Source organism: Gymnoscopelus microlampas (assembly GCF_963454915.1).
Source record: "Gymnoscopelus microlampas genome assembly, chromosome: 2".
In the NCBI taxonomy this organism is placed as follows: domain Eukaryota; kingdom Metazoa; phylum Chordata; class Actinopteri; order Myctophiformes; family Myctophidae; genus Gymnoscopelus; species Gymnoscopelus microlampas.
The window spans coordinates 9,259,042-9,274,410 of NC_139939.1; the positions used below are offsets into that span (position 1 = coordinate 9,259,042).

At 42.2% G+C, this 15,369-nt stretch overlaps 1 long non-coding RNA gene across 1 annotated transcript; it reads left to right on the forward strand.

The window, feature by feature from the left end:
• The first annotated feature begins 5,846 nt into the window (after window positions 1-5,846).
• Window positions 5,847-6,886, forward strand: LOC311037671. Its single transcript, XR_014599990.1, has 3 exons — window positions 5,847-5,940; window positions 6,059-6,129; window positions 6,581-6,886. It is a non-coding gene; the product is annotated as an uncharacterized lncRNA (long non-coding RNA).
• The last annotated feature ends 8,483 nt before the right edge of the window (window positions 6,887-15,369 follow it).

Sequence of the window (15,369 nt, forward strand, 5' to 3'; positions counted from 1 at the left end):
TTAGGCCAAAATAAAAAGCAAAACAAATTACAAAATGGCCTAAATCAGCAAATAATTTGGCTTAAGTCACAAAAACATGTGACTTAGGCCAAACAAAAGGCCTATTTTGTCCTAAGTCACACTAGGGAGTTAGGCCATTATACTAAAAGGGGCGTGAACAGCATGATCCTTTTCAATTAGGAGTTGGGCCATTTTACCAGAGGTGGCCAGTGTCATGAGGACCTGACTTAGGCAAAAATATCATTTCCTCAAAAAATGACTTAGGCCATTAGTTTAATAAGGTGACGATTTGCAGGTTTGTCATGACTGTCACTGAATTTGTATTTACATTTATCATAACGCTTTGCTATAAGGCAGTATTGTGATGATCTTCACAGCATTCTCTCACACTGAAGTTCCTTGGGGCGCGTTCACACCAGGACAGTTTGGTTTGTTTAACAGGGACCATGGTCCGCTTACTCCTTTAGTCCGGTTTGTTTGCAGAGGTGTGAACGCGCAAATTCTGGTGCGGATCAAACAAGCGGACCAAGGTCTGCATGAAAAGTGTGAACCACGGTCCGTTTCGTTACGGGTGTGAACGCAATTGGACTTTATACCAAATATAGGAATTTAACCAAAATACAGTGCATTCTGCATTGTACATGCGTTCATTGAAGAACAATATGGAACAATACGGAATTAATTACAAAAGTATTGGTGTCAAAATGTACTTAAAGTACCAAAAGTTTTCAAATGTATGAAAATCTTTTGTAAATCACAGATCTACAAGCCCACAATGAGTCGCATCGCGGGCACAATACTTGAGTAAAGGTACTTAGTTACTTTACACCACTGGGAATCACATCCCACATTATCAAAACCATTGGTGTTTTGTGCCACATTCTGTTTGTGACATGCATGACGCAAAGGTTTTGAAAGTGAAACTGGTCAACGTCACTGGCCACCTACTGTATGTCTGTGTCCAGCAGACAGCTGCAGATGACTTTTATGTGAAATGTTTTAGCGATGGTGCCGTGTAAGTTGGCGGCTGGAAAACTAGTTGCCATGATATTATCTATAAAACATAGAAATATAGAGGTTTTGTGTCTATACATGTGTTTTGAGGTTGCAGATTCCAATATACATATTAGTTTTCTTGTCAGAGCACAATTTAGTAGGTTGAGGGAAGCTTATTATAATAGAGTGAATGTCATTGCACAACCAGGGCACAATAGTGACATCACTGCTGTGTATCTCAGCATTGGGTTCAGTGTTAGATGATCTAGTTATAATACTGTAGTAATGGTATAGGTTATCAGTGTCACAAATGCTGTCTAACAGCCCCGATCAATTAGCTAGTAATAGTTAGTAGATGTAGTTAGATAGCCATGCCTGAATTGACAGGGTGTGCCAGCGTGGGAGAGCAGAGCCAAGGGCCGCTCAGCCAGGGGGTGTGGGATCTCAGTCGGCCCACATCAACTACCTGCTGATGCCGTTTTTTCTCGCGTTCAGACACTTCGAGGCTCGTATCCGAGGTTGTCATGTCACGATCAGGACAGACAACACCACGACCATGTGCTATGTCAACAAGCAGGGAGGCTTGGCCTCCCCGGTGTTGGACAGACTGGCGTGCGAACTGACGCTGTGGTGCGACTCGCGTCTCGTGTCGATCCGTGCTTTTCATGTATCTTTGTATGGCTAAACGGGTCAGTGATATGCACGCGCTCTCGGTGAGCTCGGAGTGCATGAGGTTCTCGGGCGACGACAGGAGGGTTCTGCTTAAACCAAACCTGGCATTCGTTCCCAAGAACCGGGTGGTGCCCCAGTTCCGGAAGGACTGAAGGCTCATTCTATTAGAGGCGTGGTGGCATCCTCGGCCCTCTCCAGGGGGGTCTCGGTTCAGGAGATATGCGTGGCTGCAAACTGGTCGTCTCCGTCGACTTTTGCAGCCTTCTACAGCCTGGACGGCGTCATCAGTGGCACATGCGGTCCTGGGCGTAGCTGCTGTCTCTAGTTAGAGGGGCGAGTTGAGAAGGCCTGGGGCTTTGTTTCTCTCTCCTGGTTTCCTCTTCCCATGTCCCCTTGGGACGGGCGGTTGGCTGGGTCCCAGGGGAGGGGGCCCTGTTCCCTCATATTAGTTTATGGGGCAGACCTGTGTCTGCTCATTAGTTGAATGAGGCAGATTTTGGTTTGTCAGGGTCTACCTTTCTTTCTGTGTCCCGCACCCGAGCCCGGAGTGCTCGGGCGCCCGTGAGGCCAAAGGTCACACCCGTGGGGGCGGGGCCTTGGAGCTGAGGGGCGTGCGGGCTATAGAGGGTTGAGTGGTTTTATAGCTAGTACTACTAAGGAGTAGTTTACAAATCCCATAGTGAGTGTCTCACGAGAGAGGCTAACACTTGAGGTTATGTAGGTAACCCCAGTTTGTTTACTCTCGGAGTGAAACACTCACCTAACACCCCTTTTGTGCGCAACTGCGTGCAGAGAGCTGTGTTAGAGGAAGTTACTACGTCACGCGAGGGTATTTATATCCTTCCGGCTGGAAGGGACATACGGTCACGTGACATACCCTCAAGACCAATGATATTGGCCCCGGGAGTGTATTGTATGTAGCTCTGTGCTTTGCCTGAGGGCGCTGTTTCCCATAGTGAGTGTCTCACTTTGAGAGTAAACAAACCGACTTTGAAAAGCAAATTGTATGACATACTGATACTCCCTCTTCCTCTTACTGTCTAGACACATACAAATGAAGAAACAAGAGGTGAAGACCGATCAACAGGAGCCGCCTGTCTCACCATGTGTCCTGTGTCCACGACCATCAGCAAGACCACCGTTGACCCAAACTTCAACATCTATGCTAATGTTAACGTTTACACCCACCAAAATCCTTCAGATTTGATTTACGATATTGTACTCCCCTCTGAAGAAAACAGAGTCACTTTCTGTTCTAAACCAAGACACTAAAATGTCTCAAAACTCTTCACTGGTGCCATCAGTCAGTTCCTGATGACAGTTTGATAGGTTTCAAGCCCAGCAATCAATGTTCAGCTTGTGAAAAGTCAACAACATCAGAGAAGCCCCCGGAATGTGTCAGATATAGGGGTTCAGACAGGCAAACAGATGGACAGAATGAGTGGCGGGCAGACAGGCAGGCTGATATAGGTCGCAACACAATGTGACCAAATTTGACTGGGAGACAGTCATCTAGCATTTTTTCATTTTCATTTTTTCATGTCATATGAAAGCAGGGAATCATAGCAAAATAATGATATATTGGTTAATAAGATTGAGTGAATAGTTTTGAAACTACAGCTTATAGAACTGAAGTCAAGTTAAATCAAGTTAAAACTCCTAAGTACAGAAAACACCATTTCAATGGCTCTCATTCAGAGTAGCACTACTGGGCTATCAATCCCATCATGCATAGCGGGGGATGCCATTCTTTTGTTTCCAAGGGTCTCTTTGTTCTGTAAGCACTCTGAGACCAAGCATTTGCCACTGCCCCCTGCTGGAACCGGCTGAAACCAGTGGCCCAGGAGGACAAACAGAGATACATTTTCACAACAGTTTTAACAAAATATGATTGTTAATACATCTTTATTTGAAATGTACATTAGACACAAGCCAACAGACTAATGATACCTTTCAAAATGATCGGGTAGAAATAGCGGATTTTACCGCGATTTTGCGATGTTTGGATGGAAACTGAGGATTTGGTTAGCAATGCTAGCAAATGCTAACTCTAACCTTATATTTTACTACATGTTTATGCATTTATTGCATATTTACATGTCGATTTAAGCTCTGAAATTTCTGTCAGACATACTCTAGTATGTGAAGAGTCTAACTGGGCTATAAACTCATTTTGGATTTTTAAAAAAAATTGCAAAAAAAAAGTTTTTCTGCTTTCCTGAAGAATGGGCACCAGCGAAATGACTGTCCTCCAGTCAAAAAGGGTCACAAATGAGGACATTAAGTTGGCAAACAGGAAAAATTGATCAGCGATTAATCCCAGCTAGCAGATCGGCGTTGCAACTGACGTCAGGCCGGCCTGGACAGAGCGTGCCCCGCCGAGCGGAGGCTCACCCTCCTCACGCCCCCCAAATGCCATTGGACTGGGGTCCCTGAAATTAAATTAAACTTTAGCTTTGTTGTTTTTATTATTCTTATTCTGTTGCTATTATATTTATTCCTTGCATTGTTAATTCTAATTTAGAGTTGATGTATTTGCTTATTTAAAACAAAATATATATAATGAAGTGTCTTGTTATTATTATCAATATTATTATTATTATTATTATTATTATTATTGTTATTATTACCCTTATTATTATTATTATTATTATTATTATTATTATTATTATCAAGTTGTATAATTCATTATTAGCACTAAACATACTTTATTTAGGCCTTACAGGGACTCAATATACTCCAGTTCAGTAGGTGGCGGTATACACCGGATATACGCAACGGATGCTTACATCAAATGACTGAGTGTTGCCATATTTTGCGAGAGAAATAAGCAGCCAGGTCTATGAAAACAAGCCCAAAACTGTGTATTGGCTAAAGTCATGTGGCGACTAATAGGCCACATGGCCTATATACATATATATATATATATATATATATATATATATTGAAAATAGCCGATGTACAAGCTCACAACGCGTCTTCAAACAAACCCAAAGTCGCTCATAATAAGCAGAAATGGCAACACTGTCTCCGTTCCTTGAGCAACGACAGGACATCCGGTTGCTACCAAGCAGGTCCCTGACCCTTCTCGCCTTAGGGAAAAATCACCGCTGATATATCCATAGATATGGATATATCGATGTTCAAATTAAATAGTACATTTTTGTTAAAAAAAGAAAGGGAAGATATGTTCTCCAGCGGAGGGCTACTCAGACGGAGGACTACACATGCGGAGTAATATTCGTCACACAGAAGTATCACACACGACTCCTCCCACCCTCTCTCTCAACACGGAAGGCGGACCTTTTTAACTGCAGTGGACGGTCGGCAGTAACTCCTGCCCAGAGCTTGCAAACAAAGTTATTTTTCCGAGCCAAGAGGTGAGTTTTAGCTTTTATGTGTCTTTATGTATATGTCAATTCACTTTTACGCCAGTAATAATAGTTTTATTCGATCTTATTTTAGGTTTATGCACGGTGCACAGCCCATCCCCCACTGTCTGTTTCATTGTTTGCATGCTAGCTGGCTAGCTAGCTAACTGACTAGACTTTTCTTGTTTGCTACCCACATTACTTTTAATCACGTCACAGAGTTATGATACTAACTGTTGATCGATGGATTGGTAGGTAAATCTGTGTTATTTATATAGATCGCCGAGCTCATGTTAGCTGAAGGCTAGAATAAGGCAGAATTAAGCTAAAAGCTTACACACACACACACACACACACGGCTGCTAATTTCTTAATTATTTTGCTTTACATTAAATGAACTGGCTGCTGAAAATAGCCAATCTGCAATCTTATGCCACAGCCGAAATCTTAAATGTATTTTTTCCTTCTCTTTTCTTTCTCTCTATACAGCATAACCTCCAGGTTAGCATCATGGAACCCAGCTGTACCATTTTGGACAAGAGGAGTTCTCCTCAGGTATGAAGGCACAAGGCAACGATTATATATTTTCATTGTGGAGTTCTGATGTTGCTGAGCCTTTACATAAAATAAAACAACAAACATGACTTTATTAAACACTGGTTAGCAGCTAAATGCAGGCCCCAGAAAACGTTAAGACCCTGCATTGATATTAGTATGTTACTGTTTGTAGTTTTTTCCTGCGATGGAGCATGATATGGCTTTGATTGTGTCTAACCCTTCTCTTTTTCTTTTTAATTTTCTTTCTTTCTCAGATCTGTTTCTGCTTGTCATTTCCTGAGTCACAGCAGTGGGGATGAAGAGATCGAGGAGCATCTGTGATGACCAAGCTTATAAAACCATGGTAGGTTTAACATGAGTCTAGAAGTAATGTACAGCATAACAGTATAAAGTAGAGCCTGACTAAAAAAACAAAAACGGTTTGATTACTTACACACTCTCCCTGTGTCTGTATGTTCCAGACGCAGCGCTGTTTGACCTGGTGAGGGCAGTGACCACATTCAAGAACCTCTTGGACCTCACGTTTTGCAAGGTAAGGGTGTGACTAGCCTACACAGTTATCCAAAAATAGCCAATCTACAAGCTCACAGCACGCCACATTTATTTTACCATATATCCCTGAAACCTCTCTGTCATGATAGTTGAACATTATGTGAAAATGGTGTTGGTGTGGAAATTTAGTGAGGCATTAGAAGAGGGGAACTGATCAATGTATCAAGGGTTTCTACACACTGAGTTAAATTAACATACATTTCACTATGGGCGCGTTCGAAAATACAGCACTGAGCACACTGGCCAATACAAACTAATAGGCGAGTGTGCTCCGGTGCGTAATTTCCGAACGCACCCTTATATAAATTGGGGTCTCAGAGATAGCCATGCCATTAACAGGGTCTGTAGACCTGATGCATGTTAAATTAGGGGTCCTTATTAAAGTACCAACACCACCGTTGTCTAATTTATTTCCTTTCTCTCCCTCTCAGTTGGCGTTCGTTGGGTGGCTCACGTGACACGTTCCACATGAAGGAACTGCATTGGCTTTGGAAGAAGAGGCGGGCGACAGACACCAGCACACAGAACCCAAAATTGAATTAAATGAACAGTGGCCCATTTTGTATTCATTCCAGTAGCTTTGATATGGCTCTGAGTCTGTGGCATGTTAACTAGAAACACATACAGTACACCAGGACAAACTACAGCGGTAACACATGGAATCAAAATGGACCTTTACATGTCTGAGCGTCTGTGTACACTGTACAGATAGAACCAAATGGACCCTTACAGGTCTGCAAGAGTACAAATGGACCTGCCCTGCCAAGGTAAAGAGCTGTAACTACGTTTTTGGACACGCCGACTTATTTGAGTATCCCAAAGGTCAAATTAGCCTTTGTGATTTTGGGGGATAAACAATTACCTCAAGAACAGATGCACAATTAGTGTAATATCACTTATATGCCGATATCTCATTTGGCTGACCAGTTGAATCACTTTTAAACCCATTTTTCAGTGATTTTTGATTTCGTAGTTACTGCTCTTTACCTTGGCAGGGCAGCATAGATCTCCTATTTTTTGAATATTCTTATGCATTTTGTACTTGACATTCTGCTCAATGGGTATGTTTACTTTTGTCCAGTAGCTTTGATATGGCTCTGAGTCTGTAGCATGTTAACTAGAAACACATACACCAGTAACACATGGAACCAAAATGGACTTTACATGTCTGAAAGTCTGTGTACAGATGAAACCAAATGGACCCTTACAGGTCTGCAACTCTGAGTGTACAAATGGACCATAGATCTCCTATTTTTTAATATTCTTATGCATTTTTTACTGGACATTCTGCTCAATGGGTATCTTTACTTGTTTTGTTACTTTAAGTAGGCTATTGATTACCAGTCTGACTTCACACATATTATTACAGCATTGATACTTTTATGTGGAATACTTTTCTCACTGTCTGCCATTTTAAAGTGATACATTTGTATTTTAGGATTATTATTTCTGTGCCTTCCTTTTCTAATAAATACCATAACAATGGAGTTAATGTCTGTGCTGCATTATTTCATGTAGGCCATGTATTTTCTGCATTATGTCATGTTCTTAGACAGATACTTAGAGATACAGGGGAACTGTGTGATGGGGACCTTATTCTGTATTGCTGCTTGACATGTTTAGAAACCTCAAATGCGGGGGGTGTAACAATGGCCGCTAAATATAGGGTATGAAAGGGAGGAGGGGGGATTCCCAAAGGGAGGGAGGGAGGGGGGGTATATACAGCATATTATATGACGGCGCTACGCTACCCGGCCGCTATCGACGAACGCCACGGTTGGCGTTCTCCGCCGGAGTGAGGCTGATTGGCGGCTCGGCGTGACGCGCGGCTCACGCTGATCAAGGACGCGGCGTGGACGCGGCGTGTCCCGCCCGGCGGACGCCCCGGTCGGCGTGGCGTGGAGACGGCCTCACGCCAGAAATGTGCGATATTTTGCTAGCTGGGATTACATTTATTTTAATTAAGACATAATAGAAGACATATCACACATTGTTTTTTGCTATGTTGCTTTTCTATGTGTACACTGTATAATTTATAGAGGCATCTAAAGAGCACAAAGTACGTTTATGAACGTGCTAAAGTATCGATGAGAGACTGTCCATCATTGCCAGTCTGACAAATATCGCGATACTACTAAGCCTGCCGCTCTTTAGATGCCTCAATACAATTATGGACTGTGCACATCGAAAAACCAGTGATCACAAAACAACCTGTGATATGACTTATTTTATATTCCTGAACCGATTATATGACAAAGGTCCCATCGTTCAGAAATAGTGTTCATAAGCTGGTCCAGCCGACTCTCATTCACTGCAGTGTACGTATTTCATCAAACTTCCGGTGTGAGTTTGCCACCAATGAGCGTCATGGCGCATGCCCGTTGTCCCTTCCTTAATTTACCTTCCTTGTTCAAGTCAAACTGGCCCCTCCATCTGATGTCAATCACCTTGCTAAGACTGCTCTAAGGTGTCAGTTACCTTGTCTAGCACCACCTCCACAGTGAAGGGTACTATGACACTCCCACAATAACTAGAAGATATGCAAACACTGTTGTATATTTTCGATCCCAAGAGCGGGCTATTAATACCAGTTTCCTGGAAAAGAAGCTTCAAAGTAGAGGAGTGATCCAGAGTCCAAGGTTTTAGGTCAAGCATCATTTATTTCAGCCTGACTGGACGTCTGCCATGTGGGTTCCGATCAGCAGCGCGCCCAGTCACATACAAAGCACAACATTTTATACACTGTTTACCTCCTGTCAACAATGGGAGGGGTCAGGTAGTTTTAGCCCAGCCCCTAATCCCTTTGTCTGCCTATCCCAGCACAAGTACATTCTGACAGGGTTGTTGTCGTGGTCGAGTCCCCGCCTACCTCCTGGTATCACACATTTGAATGTATTCCCTTATATGACACATACAAGTTATCAATTATACTTAGACACAGTACTTCAAAATATAACGTGGTTGCTAATTCTTATCCAGCATCTCTCAAGCTTTAGAATGAATCCACACACTTTTATACTTCATAGTTGCAAACAACAGTTAGAAATACAATGGGTCAATACAAGCAACATTTACTCCAGACTGAATCTTTTCCTTAATGACATTTCGCTTGGTTTACAGCACAGGTCAGAGTTATCCACTTTATTCCTCTCATATGTTTTCACACTGTGCTACTTAATACAAAATAAGCTTTTACCAAGAAATCAGAATAATACAGTGTAAATTCAATCTGCAGTCTGCATGACCTTACCTAACTTCATCTCTGCCCCCTATCTTAGAGACCGAGTAACAGATGTTTCACTTTGACCACCACCCTTGCATAAAAACAATGGTACTGAAATCCACTTAAGTCCTTCGGATCTCCCTCAACAGGGCGCAATCCCAGGCTGGACCCCTTTCCATCTGAGGTCCCTACCCAGGCTCCCCTGGACAAAAATCTCAGCCTCCTGCTTCCCGGTGTCTTCTTTTCAAAGACACCGATCACAGGAGCATCACTCGCCTACTTAGCTGTCCTTTCGCTTTCAGCTTATGATGGCCTGACTGTACATTGAGCCGGGTGCGGCGACCAATCAGTCCTCCTCACTGAGTTCTTCATGGATTTAATGCCTATCTGCGACCCGACCGGCCGGTGACCCAGTCGATAGCGATCCCTTACTCAAAGTGTGGTTGGCACTCTGAGCAGGAAACCGACGGTCTGATCCCTATCCCATTCTCGCTATGGGTATAGAAACTTTAACCGTTTTCACCAGCCTTGCCTGTAACCGTGAGCCCCGACGGTCTCCCCGGTTAGGTGTGGACTGTCATCCACGCACCATGTGCTGCCTTACAACTAGCGGCAGTCGGCACATCGACTAGACGAAACCACGGTAGAATGTAAACTCATTCTTCATTAGACACGGGGGCCTTCAGTACTTCTCCCCAGCACTATATTAAGTCTTTAACGTGCCCTCGGAACCTTGCGGTCCCACCGTCGCCTGTTGAGGTCAAGGGATTGGAGAGCCTACCTCCTCACCTTAACCTCCTGATTAACAAAAGAACTTGGCTCTGTGATTTGTTTTGAGTTCACACCTAAAGCTGGGTTCTGCTGTTGCAGAACAAAGACCAGGATCCTCAGGGTGTGACTGATTTAATCAGACTTCAAATCTCTTCCTGCCCAGACCCCCACTCACCTGGGCTTCGAAACTTAAACCATGGCCAGAACTTTTAGAGTGCTTGGGAATGCAAATTGATGATCACATCCCCCCAGATGGCACCAGCAACTGTAGAACTCAAAAATCACCCAGTACAATATTAGACCTTCCAGTGTTTACCAATTTAGATGGAATATTGTGGTTATATCATGTTGCCATGTTTGAAACGATACCACATTCCCCTCTTGGTAGACTTGATAACGTCTACCACAAAGGAACTTTCAAACATGGGAAATAACAAAATAATGATCGATAAAAAGGCTTCTTCCAATCACCCACCCCCTGATGGGTCTGCAGAACCTGAAAGGAATCAACACTTAGTACTTATGTAGACAACTGAAGCTGAAAAGGCAATCATCATAGGGTTACTGGTCAAAACACCTCATATCACAGATTTTAACAATAAGTGTTCATGTCCACGCGTACAGAAATTATATTCTGTTTTTCTTTTTTCGCCTAAGCTAACAACGCAATTATTGGATTCTTCTTCTTTGAATGTCCATGTTTTGCAGCTGGCAAATCCTCAGTTCATCGAATCAGAAACTGTTCACAGCTTGAGACAGGGGGAAAGAAAGGGGTTTTGTGGAAATGATGAAGGGTGGGGGTGTAGTGTCATTTTCCAATGACACCTGATGGGGCATGAGTAAGAGGAAAGTGTGGTATGGAATTGATATGGGGAGGTGGCGTAGTAGTTGGCAACTTGTGCGGCCTCTCTATAGTGGCGTCGATGAAAAGGCATATCAACCATGCGCGGGCTTCCAGGGATTAACTCTCTGTGAGAGAGCATACGACTTTCACCTGGACACAGCAACTTGGTTGAATCTCCAAGGCCTGCAGATCTGGACTCTGGGACCATCTAGCCGTCCGCTTGACGTCTCCTTCTGCCGTCCTGTAGTTCGATGAGTAGACAGATGAGACACGTCTGGCCCTCCTCTCTGATGAGTGACGAGCTGACGAAGATTCACACCACCCCTGGTTTGCTCCTGTCGTCTCCTGGTTCACTGCCTGGGACGACTTGTAGAGCTGAGTTGACGAGTTGACCTCCCTGGCTCCATGCTGTCAAACTGGACCTTGTAGTAGACTTTGTAGGGCTGTGTTGAAACGATAGACCTTCTGTCATCTGTAGCAGTCATCTCCATATTGCCAGACCTGGAGCACACAGTCGTCTGGTCTGGTGTCATCTGGGACCCTTCCCTGAGCGACGCTAAACATCATCCACTCAGCCATGATCCCCTCTGGATTATCAGCCATCTGTGTCTCCAAGTTCCTCCAGCTTTCTCCAACTCCATTCCTGACATGAAAATACTTGGCAAAACTTTCCCTAAACTTTTCCTAATAAATCAAACATTTATCAATGACAATAGATGTGTCCAAACAGATAATACATTTTAACTAGGTCTTAGCCAATTGATTCCTACATAAATGACTCTAGCTCAATTTTCCTATTTAACTCTATTTTAACAATAATTCAAAATGTATACTATAATACTCTCTGTACAAGCATTCCCCTCTTGGTCCTAGATTTAGTAATACCAGAATTTTTCTCTCAATATTTTCAAAATGTGTACACTCCTTAGAGCCTAATAAATCTATGTTACTTAAGTACAGATCTACAAAGATCAGTGTAAGATCAGTGCTGGGTGATGTTTCGTCACAAGGGTGTGACGTCTCTTTAAACAAGATGAAGCAGACCACCCTATCTGTCTGTCAATTTCTATCTAATCTGTCTACCTTTTCCTATCCTGGCGTCTCGAGCCTGAGGATAAACTCCCCTCCAGTCACCTAATTGTGACCCTCAAGGTTCTGCCAAAACTATACTAATTATTAGGTCTGCACCAGAAAAAGACTTCTTCCACCCCTGGTAACTCACATCAACCAACACTTACCTTAAAACTGCGTCAGATTCTCTTTCCTTCCCTGGTTCCTAACAAAAACAAACAAACAAACAAAATGTGGTAATTTCAAAGCAGACACAGAGCATCTCATACTGTATGACTAAATAATAAAATGCAATCTGTCTCTTTAGCCAAATGAGAGGTCCAGCCCATTTTAGCCCCAGTGGTGAACCACTGAATTAAGTATTTAGTTCACTTATCGAAACTCTAAATATTATACTCGATCCGTGAGATTAAAAAGGATAGTGATCCAGACCGGGAACTGTTTATACGCTGTCACTCAATTTAAGGCAAATTTTACAGTTACACTTTAGCACAAAAGAGAAAAGTCTATGTCCTTTTAAAAACCTGAACGAAAAAGTGTACCTCCTTCATCTCTTGGCCATCAAAGGCCACCAATGACTCTGTCCTGAGATCTCCTATTTAATAAACTACAATCTAATTCCCTTTAGCAAAATAAGAATCACAAATATCTCCCTGCTGCAGTAGTTCAGGTGTTTTTTAGAATGAACCCCCAAACCCCTGCAATCATAAAGCCAGTGAAACTTCTACTTACTAGTTCCTACATTTTAACCTTCAATTATATCCAAATCATAATTTTAAATCAACACTGTCTAATTACTTATTCACGGCTAAGTCAATTAAATAAAGTGTATCTTTTTAGTCGAAGCACACATGCAAGCTATATCACATGTCCCTCAATATTTAAAGTAACACCAACAGATCCTAATGTGGCCATGTTATGCTTCTCCACTCTGTTTCTGGCCAGATAACAGGATCTCCAAAGGCATGCATTCCCCGGTTTGCAGTCTCTCCAAAAACAACCCTGATTCGACACAAAAGGACAACACACTCATAACAACATATTAGACCAGTTAAATAATTAAGCCGTCATAAATGAAGCATAAATCAAATCGAATCAATCCTATATAATAAAACCTTAGCTCTCAATATTTAAATATCTTCACACGAACATCTACAAATCTATTGTTGATCAAATTTTACCCTTTGCTCTTATTATTTCAATTATACTGTAACATTCCAATTTTCATTTCTTCTAAATTCACTTCTTACTATCCTATTTTGTAGATTACTTTAACAGTTCAAAGATTATTTTCACTATCGTTTAGACTAAATCGTTATGTTTCTGTTCATCAGTTAAATATTTAAACAATCATTTCATCTCACCCCTCTACAACACTCTTTGCAAAAGATATGTTGTACAAAAATGAAATCCACCAATCTATCTCAAAAACAACACCGGATCCAAGCTACTCCAAGCACCGAAAAACTCTCAACATCCAGTCCAACAAAAAATAAAAATAAAACTACCTCCCCAAGACGCAAAATGCGCCACAAACACACGACCGCTCGCCGACACACATTCACACACACTTTTATCCCCAACATACACACACTTTATCACAGACCATTCGTCAAAAATCCACGCACGAGACAAACACAGACACAGAATCAAAGTAAGAATAATCACACGCTCCTTGCGTCCACCGCGCGCAGCCTCTGATCATCTAAATCTCCTCATTGTACCTCCAACACACATACTCACAGACATGCCACTCGCCCCCACAACAAAGACTCAACACATACTTTAACAAGACCAACAAGTAACCTTACCACGAATGTGATAATTAAGATATCATTACACAGCCGAAAAGCCATGACCCCACGAAGACGTTTTCATCTCCAAGCAGACCGAAAAGTCTACATAATTAAGTCCATCCATAATCCTGGAAGTAGCCGCTTGCAAAACGGTCACAAAGAAAGTCGCATTACGAACGTAACACATACAAAGTTCAACACCAAAAAAAACTCCTGTACGATCACAAAATATTCTAGTGCTTTAGGGAAAAAAACAACAATTCACAATGCCTCGAGGTCCATGTACCTTTCCTTTCTCCAAGCAGAACACCACAAAATATATCTTCCTATGATTCCAACCCTATCCTGGTAAGCCATCAATGATCTCTCAACTGAGTCTCACACTTATGGCGAGAGTAATTCTCATATTTACATCATATTTTCTATTGTTCCCAAGGTACATGCAAGGCTTACTCATCGTTCGTTCGAGCGTTCCAAAACTAAACCCAGGATTCTTGCCGGGCTAAGGCACTCGAAGTCCATCGCGCGCCGATATCTAAAGGCAATTGTACACTCACCCTCAGTTTATAATCGGACCCTGGGCTAAGTCCTATTGCCAACCGCAGTGGCGTGCGTGCGTGCGTGCGTGCGTGCGTACATGTGCGTTCACGTTCTTATTTACATTATTCAAAGTCCTGCTGCTGCACTTCAACCGTATTTACAGTGCATTCAACTCTCAAAAACGACCATAGCAAACTGTCCTTCTCCTCACAGCTCGTCGATTTTGGAAGGCGAATTGATATTGTTCTAAATGTCATTGTATTATAATGCAACCTATTATTGTTGATTACTGAACCGAGTTGAAATAAACTTCTTTTTGACTTCACTGCCTTTTAGCTCACTGATCAAACGGTTCTGTAATATGAAGTCCTATGATATTGTTATAAATTCAAACACTACCACCAGTAGCTCCACACTCGATTAGAAATAGCTTTTTTGACTTCACTGCCTTTTAGCTCAGATCGAAAGAATATGGAACAGTCAGAACGAGGTGTTAAAATCCTACAATAACATTAACATGTCCCCTAAAGCCAGCACTTTTCGTAACCTCAGTACTTTTGTGCACAGCAGCTCTGGATATAGTCAATTATCACAGGGAAAAATGATTCCTAAAAAAATATGCAAGCATTTAACACTCCTGTGAAAGGACCCAAAGACGAGTAAAATGAGCTTTTTGACCAGGCTAATCATCTCCCCCTCTGCAAATACTCAGTAAATTTCTTGTACTTAACATCTTGTAAACATATCAGAATATATTCACTATTAACTGACTTGCAATTGACTGAAGATTTCAAGAAAATCAAGATAAATAAGCCATTGTCTTGCACACCCAGGTTATTCGAATCTGAAACACTTCAAGGGGCGCCAAAACCTCCACACACACTAATATTGTTTTTTCCAAAATCAATTCGAAAGAAGCTCTCCTATTCTTGCTCACCAGTCAAACGATTCTGGGAAAATGAAGGCCTATATATC